The sequence below is a fragment of the Argiope bruennichi genome, chromosome 3, assembly GCF_947563725.1.
Source record: "Argiope bruennichi chromosome 3, qqArgBrue1.1, whole genome shotgun sequence".
NCBI classification, from domain to species: domain Eukaryota; kingdom Metazoa; phylum Arthropoda; class Arachnida; order Araneae; family Araneidae; genus Argiope; species Argiope bruennichi.
Window position 1 is genome coordinate 134,838,467 of NC_079153.1, and position 13,949 is coordinate 134,852,415.

Genomic DNA, 13,949 nt, shown 5'->3' on the forward strand with positions numbered 1-13,949 from the left:
TGACACATAAAAGCATATTTAATATTCACGAACACAAAAGGGAAAAAAGTCACTAGTTACGTCATTTACTACTGCTCTTTTGATTGGAGAAGGAAAGATGCCTTTTGCAAGCCTTTCACAACATAGACGTTAGAAAGACAAAAGTTAATTATTTTATTCTGTTGTACGCGCGGCAAACGGCTTGAGGAGATTTGTACATAACATGAATAACTTGAGTGGGCAGAAAGGACAAGGAAAATGTAATCCTAGTGGCAGTTTAATGGAAGATGTGCCGAAGCCGGAAATCCGATTCGAAATAATAAGGTATAACAGTTTTATGAAATAGCATTACGAATATAGAGGGACGTGTTCAATGAACTAATCTGAAATCATAAAAATTCAGTCAGTAGTTCCAAATGAAAACAAGGTAAGATGCGATATTTTATATTTGTTCAGTTTAGTAGGTTAAGAATTATCAAAAATTTTAAGTTTTTACTCTATTGAATTATTCGATGAAACTTAGCAAATTCAAACATTTGTAACTGGAATTTTTTCTTTAGCTCTCTGAATTTCAATTTATAATTTAAAATATAGATTACAAATTTTGTTATACACCATTAAGGCGATATGTTAATTATGGAATGATGACTATATTTCTCAGCGAGTGTAAATGAATAATTTTTAAGGCCGTTATTTCAATAGAGAGTTTAATTTCTGCATTGTGTTTTAAATTTAAAAAAATGACTCTTTTGAAAACTGAGAACACATTAGTGGTGTTTCGAAGGTTTGCTGTAAAAATTGTTGCATTCGAAGTGCTGTGCATTTCTGTGCTAAAATGAATCATTTATTGAATTTCTATTAACAAGTGTATGCATATTAAAATTTACGATTCATTTTTATTTCAGTTATTTATAAAATTGTTCATTATTTTTTTAATTAAGTACGATTATGATTATTAAGTACCATATCCATTAATTTCATTTTTGTGTTTATTTGTATTTTTTATACATAAATATAAATAAAAAAGTATCAATTTTTTCCATGAAAAAATTCTAAATATCTTTTATTGTGCCCATTTTTAGATTCAAAAATTTTCTTAAAACGAATTTTTATTGCGATTCCTTTAACTTCGAGTTAGCGAATTTCCACTAATAAAATTATTTTCGTTATATATTCCTTAATTAAATTTCTTTCTAAATATTCCAGCGAATCTGCTCCTCTTATAAAGAGGAAATAAACTTAGAAGTTGTGTATCGAAATATACAATGAATATATAAATGTAATATGAAACCATGTGTATGTACTTCATTTGTTTGTTAATAAATTTATTATGCTCTTTCTAAACGAACTAAGTACTTTTGAAGGCAATATATAAGAAATAAAAGGATATTTCAATATATTACTTCATCATTGAAAGCTGAAAAATATAATGGATATTAGCTTTAGCCTTCTTATGGGAAAAATTCAACGAAACTAATCGCATTAATTCGGTTTTAAAATTTATTTTATACTTGGGTATATTCGTCAATTTTAGTAATGTTGAACTCGATTCATGTAGCTCCTCATTGAGGCTTTTATCTTATTGGCAATAAAAAAAAATCTCTTAATTAAACTTTGGAAAAATTCTCTTAATTAAACTTAATTAAACTCATAGTTGGAATCTATCAGCCTTAAATATAGATATATGCTTTGATAATTTGCGATTGTTTTTATTTAAAATTGATCATTCTTGTGACATAAGGTTTTGAAAAGTGTAAAATATATAAATTAAAAAAGGTGCAAATTAATAAAAGAATTTGCATCTGAATAGCATGCTCAGACTTCACGGTATTCTTGTCTATTTGCAGGAATTTGCTTTCTGTTCTATAAATATAGATTAATAAATGGTTGCATTAAAATTTATTTCAACAGCTTATCACAGCTAAAATGGTAATTAACATTCCTAAAACATATAATGAATATGCAATTTAGGATTTTTTAATCGTATAGATTGCAGTAATATAGCTCAAACAAAATAATTTTGTATCAAATTTACTCTTAATTAAAAAATTTTTTTTTGTACTTTATCATGAAATATTGTATTAATTGCAGATTTCATGAGTAGATACTGCATTTTAGTCTTCTGTAGTTAATTGAACAGTTTAAGTAAATTGGGCTTGAAAAATAATAAGTATGTAGGTTACAAAATGTTGATGTTTATCGTTTGATTTGGGTTTATCCATATTTAATATTTCGAATCCCCGTATAATATTTAATATATACTGAAAGGAAACATTGAAATGTCCTGAATTGCACCTTGATTAATCGATATTATGGCAGACTGGGATGATAATGATCTGAAATAAACCAAGTTATGTCAGAAATATTTTCAGAATTTCGCAAACATTTTTGTCAGTTTAGGTTCGAAACTTATTTTCGATTGAAAACAAATATTTATGAAATCGTATCCGAGGGACCATTCTTTTAAACTTTCTAAATGGTATTTAGAAAGTGTTTAAAAGAATGTTATGAGAATCAGAAGAGATAAATTCAGAGCCGTTTTAATGAAGCATAACTGTTGGAAATGGAATTTCATATATAAAATATTTTCGATTATATTCTATCGTGCTATTGCAAGCTTGGGTAGTACTGAATCACTCCATTTCATTATATTCAATTCTCTTTATGTTTCAAATTTTCAGCAATAAATGTTTGCACAATTTAACAAAGATTTAAAGTATATAATGTGTTATGTGAATCATTACTGGTTAACTAACGTTTATCTATTTGTAAATGAAACGAACTATAGAAATAAATGATTTTTCGTGAAATTATGAAACTTCTTATAAAAATAATGTAGCTTCCCGCAAAATTATGTAGCACCAGGATGTATAAAAGCATGCCAAAACCATAAGCGAATCTTATGCCTTTATATTGGCATAATGTAGAGAATCGAGTGCTTTATATTATATTAGAGAAATTTGAAAATGCCTTTCTTTCGATCCATTAGACCGGGATTTGATATGAATTTACATTCTTGGTTACATGAGAAAATCAAGTATTTGTATTAGCGTATAACAAATCGTAAACTAAATTTCATGTCTTCTAATTTTGTTAATTAAACTAAGTTTATTATAGAATTAAAATTTATCTCGTCAGCCAATTTCATTTAACCACTTGCGCTTGCAGAAATTTCAGATGTGCGTGCGAAAACGTCCACAATAAGTCGATACAAGGTTCAAATAGGGAAAAAAGATCTTCTAATTAGTTTTTGAATTTAACCGAGTTCCTTACAATATTCGGCAAACAGACTCAAACAGTGGGTCGCTTACATATTTTTTACTTCCTTCGTAGCCAATAACCAAATTAAAATTTTTTAACTGCCTTTTCATTTATGTTAGGATAAGTGCAATAAGCATAGAATTCACGATTATTTTCCATTCATAATATCACTGTTTATTATTGCTGCAGGTAATTTTTCTATCATATTACTAAGAAGAAAATGTCAGTAAATGGTTTCATATTTTTGATCGTAAATTATGCACACACTTATTTGTTTCATTTTATGTCAATATTCTGGTGTTTAATAAATTTAAACATTCAGTGACCAAAATGGTTATGGATTTGGGGATATGAGACGGATTCTGTTCTGTGATAATTGCCTGCTGAGTGTACAACACATCGTTGGCGAATTTGTGGCAAAAGCATTCGACTTTGGCACATCTTTTCAGCGCAAATTGTTGAGCTGCGGCAGAAATCTGCGGTTATGTGGCCTTCACATCATAATAAATACAATCTCTTGTTCATTGCTTTTTCAAATTAAAACAAACATAATTCTAAAAATGGCTATCATCTCGAAAAAAGCCCCTCCCCCTCCCTCATTCGTCAGAATCTCATGACTGAATTGGCTAGTCTTTTTCAGATGATTGCAATACATTCTCATGACGGAAAAAAGTAGTTCGATTGTAATCTTTTTCGGATAGTAACTATGTATGATATTTAAATTTAAATCTTCGCATTATAAAAAAAAATGGATAGTTGTCTGAGCAAAAGCTTTGAAATAGTTAATCGATGGTTCATAAATGCATGATAACAGATGCATTTCGAATTAGTGTTGTGCCATTGTGATACGATCCACGGTGTGTGGCCTTGTGAGTAATCCTCGAATAGAACTTGGAAAATCATGGCCGCGAAACCCGATTTTATCAGATTCGAAGTGTACTCTAGCCTATTGCAATGTTGAATCTTTTTGGGCTAAACATCCCCCTACAGTGAATCCTATCTTTGGTTAAAATTGAATAAAAAGTAATCATTTAACGAATTTGTATAATTTTTCTCGCACAAGTCTCTACAAGGCCATAGATGAATTGATGTATTGATATATTGTATTTGTATTGATAAAATACATTGATGGCTCATCCATTAAGGCAGCAGAATCGCAGAAACTATTGAAATTATTAATTTTTGTTTAAAATTATATTTAGGTACTTCTCTTAACAGAAAGCGTTGTGATCGACGAAATAATGACCAAAAATTAATAAGTAGAGAAGAAATATGCTGTCTCTATACTGAATTGGGAAGGGCGAAAATTTTCTAACAAAGGGAGGGCACGAGGTCGAAAATTCAGTTCGGGATGAGATTTAGTATGAAGGTAGTATCCATTTAGAATGTTCATTCACAAAAATATTAAATCACAATAGCCAGTCAATTTCGAGAAGATGGCCTTCAAACTTTCAGTATAGTTTATATACTAATAAGTGCCGCCGTTGCCGAGGAACTATCAGTATACAAGATAAAGCGTAGTATTCACAGAACCCGAATTCGGTCCCGGGCTAGTATTCTGTTTTATTTTTCTATAAATTATTTTAAATTAAAAATTTACAAACAGTTTAATGTTTTCCTTTTTTTGTACAGAAATAAATATTTCTCATAATTCTTGGATTAGAATTTAATTTTTAGAAGAAAAATTATGAATGCTATTTTTTTAAATATTCAAAATGGTTTCGATTAATATGATTATTTTTCTGTATGGAAAAATAAATGTATTTTCTCTTAATACCTGAATTGCAATTATTTAAAGAAAAATGTGGCAATTATTGTTAAAAATTGTATGCAATTATTTTTTAAAAAAAGATGTGGGAGCTACTAACAGATCTCATATCCTGTATGGCGCCATGTTGCGTCATTAATCACATGGTGCTTTCCCGCCATTATGGGCCGACGAGAGTTGAGCAGTGAGACTGTAACACGTACAGCTCACGTTCATATATCTTTGTTTTATGTTAGTATAGCAATGTTTTGACCTTTAATCTTAATAAATATATTTCACATATTAATGCTGGTCGTTGTCTTTTCCCAAAAATATAAATGCGTTTTTTTTTAAATATTTAAATAAAATTGCAGACAGTTTTGTTATGTAACTAATAATTGAATCATAATTTTATATTTAAGGCAGAAAAATAATTACAAATATAACTTAAATGATGATAAATGTTAATTGAATTACCGACATCATAAAAATACTTAATTTTTTATTTACAGGAGACAGAAGAGTAATTATTGTAAAAACATTTCAAACAAGATATATTTTGACATCTTGCACAATTCATAAATAATGATTATCCACACAAGAAACCTTAAAGGAATCATTTAAAAAACGTACTACATTTACCTTCAAAAATATTTGCTTTTCTTTCAGAAATCCGGGCAGCGCACAAAGCTTATCGTATGTTACTAACAATTTTGAAACATCTCCCTACGCATACCATAACTTAGCACCTGCTTTCTACTTTTCGGTTATTTATGTTTAGAAGTTTGCCGATTAATTATTAATTTCGGCTGCTCTTTGATCTTTGATTTAAATTCAGCTTCATTGAGATACAACAAATAACTTATTATTAAAATCCAAAAATGCAAAACTTTTAATAATTTTAAGGTAAAAATAGCCAATTTGAAATATTTTGATAGTTTTAATTATATTTATAATCATTTTAACAGTTAAAAATTAAATTATAATTCAAGAACCATATAAATGGGCATACCTATTTTTCTTTTTAAAAATAGGTTTATAAGTTGTGTATGAAGAGAGAATGCGTTTATTTTTTCCATACAAAAAATTGAAATCGCATTAATGAAACCATTTTTGAATTGTTAATTTATGTAATTCTGAATATTCAAACATTGGATTTATATTTATAATTTTTCTCCTAAAAATTAAATTAAAATCTAAGATTTACGAGAGTAAATATTTATTTTTGCATTTTTAATGAAAAACATTCATTAAAACTATTCGTTAATTGTTAAATTAATTTGAAATAACTTAGTGCGAGAAAAAAAACAAATAAAAATGCAAATAATAGCCCAGGACCGAATGAGGGTCTCGTGAATGCTACGCTAGCGCCTTATTCCCCATACCATTCGCATCTCCCACTCATTATTAATCTATAAGCTATACTGAAAGTTTGAGGGCCATTTTCTCGAAATTAACAGGTTATGGCGCTTTAATATTTTCGTGAGTTGGGCATTCTTAATGTATACTATCATTATATTTCATACTGAACTCAATTTTCAACCTCTTGCCCTTCCCTTGTAAGTGGTATAAGCAAGTGATAAATCAATGTTTCTCTTTAGATCTTCAGTGACAGATATTCACAGCTTAGAAGCAACAAGCAACCGAAACATACTTTTTGTCCCTCCCATCCAAAACTTTTCACATTCGCTGTATTAAATTTTGTTTCTTCACTTTTTTTTTTCCCGGCCTGTTCATCGCAATCTTCTCTTAAAAAGATCTTTTTTTCGGTGAAATCGGTTCTCGAACATAAATTCTCCGATTTTTAATCATTTAAACTCAAAATTTAAATGTTCTCCTTTTGAATTAAAAACTGGAAAATTAAATCATTGCACATTGGGCCGTATAATGTATGTTGTCTTTTTTTTTCTTCAATTCTCTTTCTGTTCATAAGATATTTATATCGATTTTGGTTCATTTCTATCAAAATTTGAAAAATTAATCTTGAAGTAATCAAAAGGTATTTTAGAATCGGAAAGATCCGAGCCATTTCTTCATGAATGAGGAATTAAATGTTAATTTTTTTAATTGAGGATAATTCATAAAAAAAATTCCATTATGTAACATCTCGCAGAAAAATATTATGGAAATGGTGGCCTTTAAAAATGAACTTTTTTGCTTAAATATATTGGGTTTTAAAGTGTTTTAAATAGTTTCCTATTTTACTATTCAAAAAATCAGATTCATTATACGTTTTTCAAATAACAATATTGAAGAATCTCTCTTAAGTCAAGTGCACTGTTTTTTAATAACGTAACTCCACATTATGAATTGTTATGCCAAAAATAATAATAATACTTAAGTAATATTTTTCAAAAAAAGTGTTTTCAAGTTTTATTTTGCATCCAACAAATATGAAACTTAAAATAGTTTTTTTTTATTTTTCGAGAAATTCTTTATAATTAAGAAGAAATCTTTTGGCAAAAATGTTTTTTCACAACTTTACTTTTAACTTATTTTCAGAATTTAAAGATGGCCAAGATGTGTTAAAAATAATTTTAAGCATTTAACATATTTCAGAGAACAAGAATTTTTTTTTTTTTTTTTTTTTTGATAAGAAAGTTTATGAAACGAAAGAAAAGCATCTACTTAAGAATTTTTCTTCAAAGAATTTGAAAGAATAATGTAATTGTAATGAAATTTAGTTTTTGCTGCAAAATATGTCGCATATTTTGTTCCAGCTGAATACTTTTTTATTTAACGTAGTGAAAAAAATTTACATTTTTTTTATTTGATAAATAGCAATTTTTCCCATTTGAAGTTTTTTAAAACTGCTTTCAATTTATAAAAAGAATTTAAATCGTAACTTTAAAAAAATTATACATATTTTTTTTTTGTTTAACTTTAAAATATTTCGAGATTTATTTGTTTTTAGCGACAAGATGTTTTGCATTGATTAATGAGTGAAAAAGTTTTAGCGTTCCCTAGATAATTAATCAAAAAAATCAGTATCAGTATTTTGTAAATGATGTATGAATCATCTTAATTCAGATATCATTTACAAAAGCAAATATTTTGCACTGAAAGAATATTGTGGTATTGTATACATAAGTATTGGGGATTCATTTGATTATTATAATAAGAAATTACCAAAAGATTGGATAAGCAATATATACAGTGGGTAAAAAAAAGTTTCCGTACGCAGCTGTGACTGTTAATAAAAATTTAATTTTTGGCAAAAAATATTTTGTTACGAAAATGAAAATTTAAAAATTGGTTTAACACAATTTCATTTATTATTTATGAATATTATAAAGGAAAAAACATGAAGAAAATTAAATATTTAAATTGAAAGAATAAAAAAATACCATTAATAAGGAACAAAAATGTTTCCGTACGGTATTTACATAGTACATGAAAAACCTTTTTTATGCTGACCAACTTGCATTTAATGATCGGTAGGGCCTTCCTTTGGTCTTTTTCTCTTCTCTCAAATGTTGTGGCATAACCCCCATCAGTTTTTTGTTGTTTTTTCTGGGGAAATACTACTCCATATGTCTTGAATGACCCTTTTGAGTTCAACCTTATTCTTTGTTATATTTTTTTAGTTCACGACCGATTTCTTCCAATAAATGTCCTATAAGGATTAAATCGGGAGACTGGGGAGGGCTATGAAGCTGTTTTTTAACGTGATAGAGACATTAATCTTGACAAATCTTGGAGGTGTGCCTAGGATCGTTCTCCTATTGAAAAGTGAAGTCCATTCCATGGGACAGTTTTTCTGCATTGGTTAAAACATTTTGTTTTAGAATGTCAAGATGCATGTACCTATCCATATTTTCATCTATAAAACACAAATTTTCAACACCAGCAGCACTTATATACCTTCTAAGTTCTTAAGTAATAATTGCTGTTTTGATTCCCTCCAGATCATAACTCGACCATCTCACCCACAGATATTAAATTTTGATTCATCACTAAAAAGGACCGATTCTCAAAAAATTAGAGGCTTGCTTTTATGCTTCTTTGTAAACTCGACTCTTTTTCTGTAGCAGAGACTTACAACAGGCCTCTTACGGGCCCCACATCCACGATACCCTTTTTTTAAAAATATTTCTCAGAATTTAAGATGCGAATTTAATGTTGTAATTAACCATTAAATCAGTTGCAAGTTGAAATGCACTAATCCGAGGGATTATCTTGCACTTTACACATATTTCTTTTATGCAAGCTATTTAACTTCGGAGTTCTTCCGGATCGATCTCTGTCCTCAAATTTTTACACACCACTGTATCTTTCAATAATATACTGCACTGTAGACTTTGGTTTGTAAGTCATTTCACTGATTTTTTTCATAAATAATCCATTTTTTCGCAACCGAATCGCTAATTCTCGAATGGATTTCTGAATTTCCATTTTAAGACGATCAACGAAACATTGGAATTAAACAACTGTTGTTATGTCGTATTCTTCACTCTGACAAACCATCAAACCTCGAATATTTACTGTGGATTAGTTGTAGAGCACGTCAGGAGGAATTTGCATATTGCGTACGGAAACTTTTTTTGCATGATACTTCGTCATTTATCTTAAAAATTGCAAGCGGACTTGCTGAATTTTGTAAAAAAGAGATTTATTATGAAACTCCCTTTTAAAGACTCATATTAACAATATATAAGTAGTTTATAAAGATAAAAAGCAAAGATTAGAAATTATGCTAATTTATTTTTATTTTAGTCTTCCGTACGGAAACTATTTTTACCCACTGTATATATATATATATATATATATATATATATATATATAATATAATTTGATAAAATGGCTTTTACTTCAATTAAAGGTTTTAAAAGGTTTCTTTGTATATCTACTTTCTTCATAGAAAATTAAAATCTCAGTTCTTCAATGTGAATTCCAGAGAATTGTATAGAATAGAATATAATAGAGCTAATCGCTAATTTTTATCGCTTTTAAATCGCTAATTTTTATTTTTTAGTTAATGTCTACTTGTTATGAGGAATTGATTTAAAATATTTTTTACTGGAATTTTGCTCAGTTTTGCGAGGATGCAGAACATTTCAGTTCTCTGAATATGAAAATGAATACGATATTTAATACTACAACATTTCAGTACTAGTTCATTTTGTGTACCAAGTAAAAACAATGATGAATACTAGGATTATGTATGAAATAAATTACAATGCATGAATATCATCGAATTTTTTTTTTATATTGTAGAGTGAATACGTTTGCATTTCCTTTAAAACGAGATATTGCAAGAAATTAAAGTAAAAATTAAAGGATTTATTTCTGTTTAACCATTTAGTACCGAATTCTGCGAAGTAGATGTAGATAATGGTCAAGTTCAATGTTTCATAGTTCATGTTTAGTAGAGAGTAAGAACTTCATTTTTTTTTCAAATTTTTTTAATTGTATCAAATCTTTGGTTGCTAGCATTTTAAAAATTAACTGTTAAAATAATTAAATAAACTTCAATTCTTTCGAGGAAATATCGATGGGACATTAACTTAATTTCCATATTCTTTATAATTTTTTTAATAAAAATTCTTAGTTATTTTAAAACGAGTTCTTATATAAAACTCGGAAACAGAAATATTGACAACTATATCAATAATCAAGACTAAAGATTATTTGTGCAACATCCAGCTGAATCTTTTGGGATGGCGAACAACTCCAAAGCTTCAGAAAATTGAATAAACAACAGTTTGAATTTCAGGCAGCAACGAATAACAATGTAGAGATATACATCTTTTGTGATTGAATTGAGATTTTCTGACTATTTTAATAATTTTTCGTTTCAATGGAAAATAAACTTTTCAGAAGAATAATTAATATCTTAAAATTTTCTTGAATACTATTGTAAATGAATATTTAAATCGCTATTTGGTTGATAATTTGACTAATATTCTCTATTTGTCATTCGTTTTATCTAGATAATGTTCCCTATTGAAGTGAATAGATATGAGGAGTCAGGACAATGCTGATAATTGACTTTTTCTGAAATTCTTTCTTGTTCCACCTTGCGAACACGTGAGTATTTAATTCTCATATACTTTTTGGATATATATTGTAAACATTTCAACAGATGCTTGGCCGGAAAGAACAAACTTTTAAAATTTTAAGATTTATTTCGCCACGGAAGTCGTAATTTTTTTGTACAGGGAAGAGAGGCGATGATAAATTGACATCTGTTGACAACGCGATGCAATAGCAGAGTGACAAACTTTTTCCTTCACTGATTTTAGCATGAGATCATGATGGCTTTTTCGTCACGTGTCGTTGTAGGCAAGGGAATCCTGAGTCTCCTTAAACGAATGTCGCAAGCCTTAGATTTTTATCCTTTCGGTCGGAACACGAGTCGTTTTTCTTGAGCACATGTTATAAATAAATAAAAAGTGGGAATTGGATCAGGAAATAGAACATTTTAGAATGACTTTAATATGGATTAACTTAAAATTAAAAAAAATAATCTGAAATTACTGTTTTAATTGATGTCTTTGCATATATGAGGACTTAATAAAACTTTTAAAAAATTAGAGATCGCATCTTGAAATTTTGCTACTTATGGAATATGCTCAACTAAGCTTAGTAAGACTTAGTAGAGAAACCAGAGATTTTCCTTCTGTGATTATATTTACGCATTATCGTAATTTGAAAAATGATAGTTTTCGTTCATTGTTTGCAAAGATTTAAAATGTGTATTAAAAATAATTGATGAGTTCTTCTGTTTTTAAATGATATGAAATAAGTAGATTTTCCGCAATTTGGCAAAAACGATGATTTATGTTTAATTTATTTATGGTACAGTAACAATGTTATGTATCAAAATATTGCTCTGAATTTTATGTTTTATAAAGACGAATGGGCTTATTTCGAAAAAATATATTCCATAAAATCAAAATTTAACATGAGGAAGTACTTATAAGTACTTACGGAATTTAGGGTGGTAGCTACACAGTTAATACATAAAGTACCATCATAAGCAAAATCAGAATTCAGTGTAATTTAATGACCAACAAAATAAATGAAAGAGTTTTAGTTTAGAATTATATATGAAGGATTAGAAATAGATAAAAATCTATCCCTTAAGTATTTAAAGAACGCTTAAATGATCTTTCGCAATAAAATGAGCCGAAGAAAGATCGTGAGCACGATGATTTAATTGACGACCCAAGCAATGAGGCGTAAAGCACTTAAGTGCAATTTCGGCGTTAAATCCATATTTAATGAATTCCTGAAGGTGTATTAAGAACCTAAGTACTTGCGTAATCCTAATTGGTTTGTTCGACATGACATGATTTAATATCGCTTCAATCATTGCATCATAAATTTTTATCGTAAATCTCTGAGGACCTTCAATATTATCCGCTTTGAAATGTCTTTCTTTAATGCTGGTTTTAAAATGTGATTAAAATTTCCATTTGCTTTTAAACAGTAAAATTAATTCGTTTAGAAATCAAAATATTTAAGAAATTTAAAAATGATAGTTTTTTATGTGTATAATTCTGTGATTGCATTCAGTATTTTAGAAACTGCTTTAAAATAATTAAAATTTATAACGAGTTTAGTAGTATATTAGATTTTATATATTACTGATATTAGATTTTTATATGGAAACGATATTATGTTTTATACTAATGGTAAGTAATAACAATGTGTTGACAAGGCTTAACATCAATTTGTTTGTTGGTGTAAATATTTTCATATGTAACCAAATTTTTATTACATAATTGAATCGAATCATTTCGAATGAACTGCTTACTATGTATGTAAACAATGTCAAATGTAAACAATGTGACATAACGTGAACTAATAGTGATTTCAATTGTCGGCTTACGAAGTCCATTATTAATCTACATTTCTATATTTATTAAAGCAATTTAATGAATATTTGCATATTTTTCAATATGTCGGTTTGAGATTTCTTTTTGAGAATTTTTGTGTGTTTAAATCTTAAACATTATACTTACCGTCCTAGGACAAAGTTCCACGTGTTAATATATTGGAAGCACTTAGAAGGAATCCCGATTGCAAACACATTTTTGTCCATATGTGCAACTTCAATTAAAGCCGTTATTTTACTAAAAAGTTATGATGATTAATAGATGTTATTTTTAATTCTTTTGCAAGAAACATTTGAGAATTCAAAGTCTTACTTTATGTCTGAAAAATCTTAGAAAAGAATAATAAATCACCGAAATGAATCCACTTGAAAATGGTTTTTGAGGTACTAGGACATGCATGCATAATGACTTCACTGTGAAAAATGATCTTGAAACCTTGGAATTCCAGGGCTGCTTAATAATAATGCTTATAGTGCTTAAAATACGAACATACTTTTTTGAACGCTTTAAAACGAAAGTAAGGCAATTTTTAAAAATATGAAGAAGCACAGTTTCCAACGTGTTCATTTATTGCCGATTTCTAAATTCATGAATGTATGAAATATTTAAAAACTATTTTCCACAGTGACTTAATTTGAGAGAATTTGTAATAGAATAACTATGGTTCATCTACTAAGAATCTAAATTAAATTAATTCTAAGTAATAATGCGATGAAAGGGGGGGGAGCCTTGAACAAAATTAATCAATTTAGCTCGCAGGATATTTTACCATATGTATTACCTCTCTATTAATTAGTGATATTCTTCCACATTAAGCCCTTTTACAGAATCATTTAATTTATTAATCTCCTTCTAAACATAATTATTTTCATGAATGCATAAGACATTTCTTCTGTCGATTCTAAGTAATGTTTTATGGAAATCTAAAATGCTTGTTCATATAAAGATTTTGTACTCGGATGGAGATTTTTTTTTCAATCTACATTAAAGAAAAGTCCATGTTTAATTAAATCTGGAACGAGTTGGAGATTATTATCACACTAAAAATATTGTACAGCTTTTAATTTCTATTATTTGTCTGTCTTGGTGCTCTTGCCATAATTTGCTTATGCTTAAGC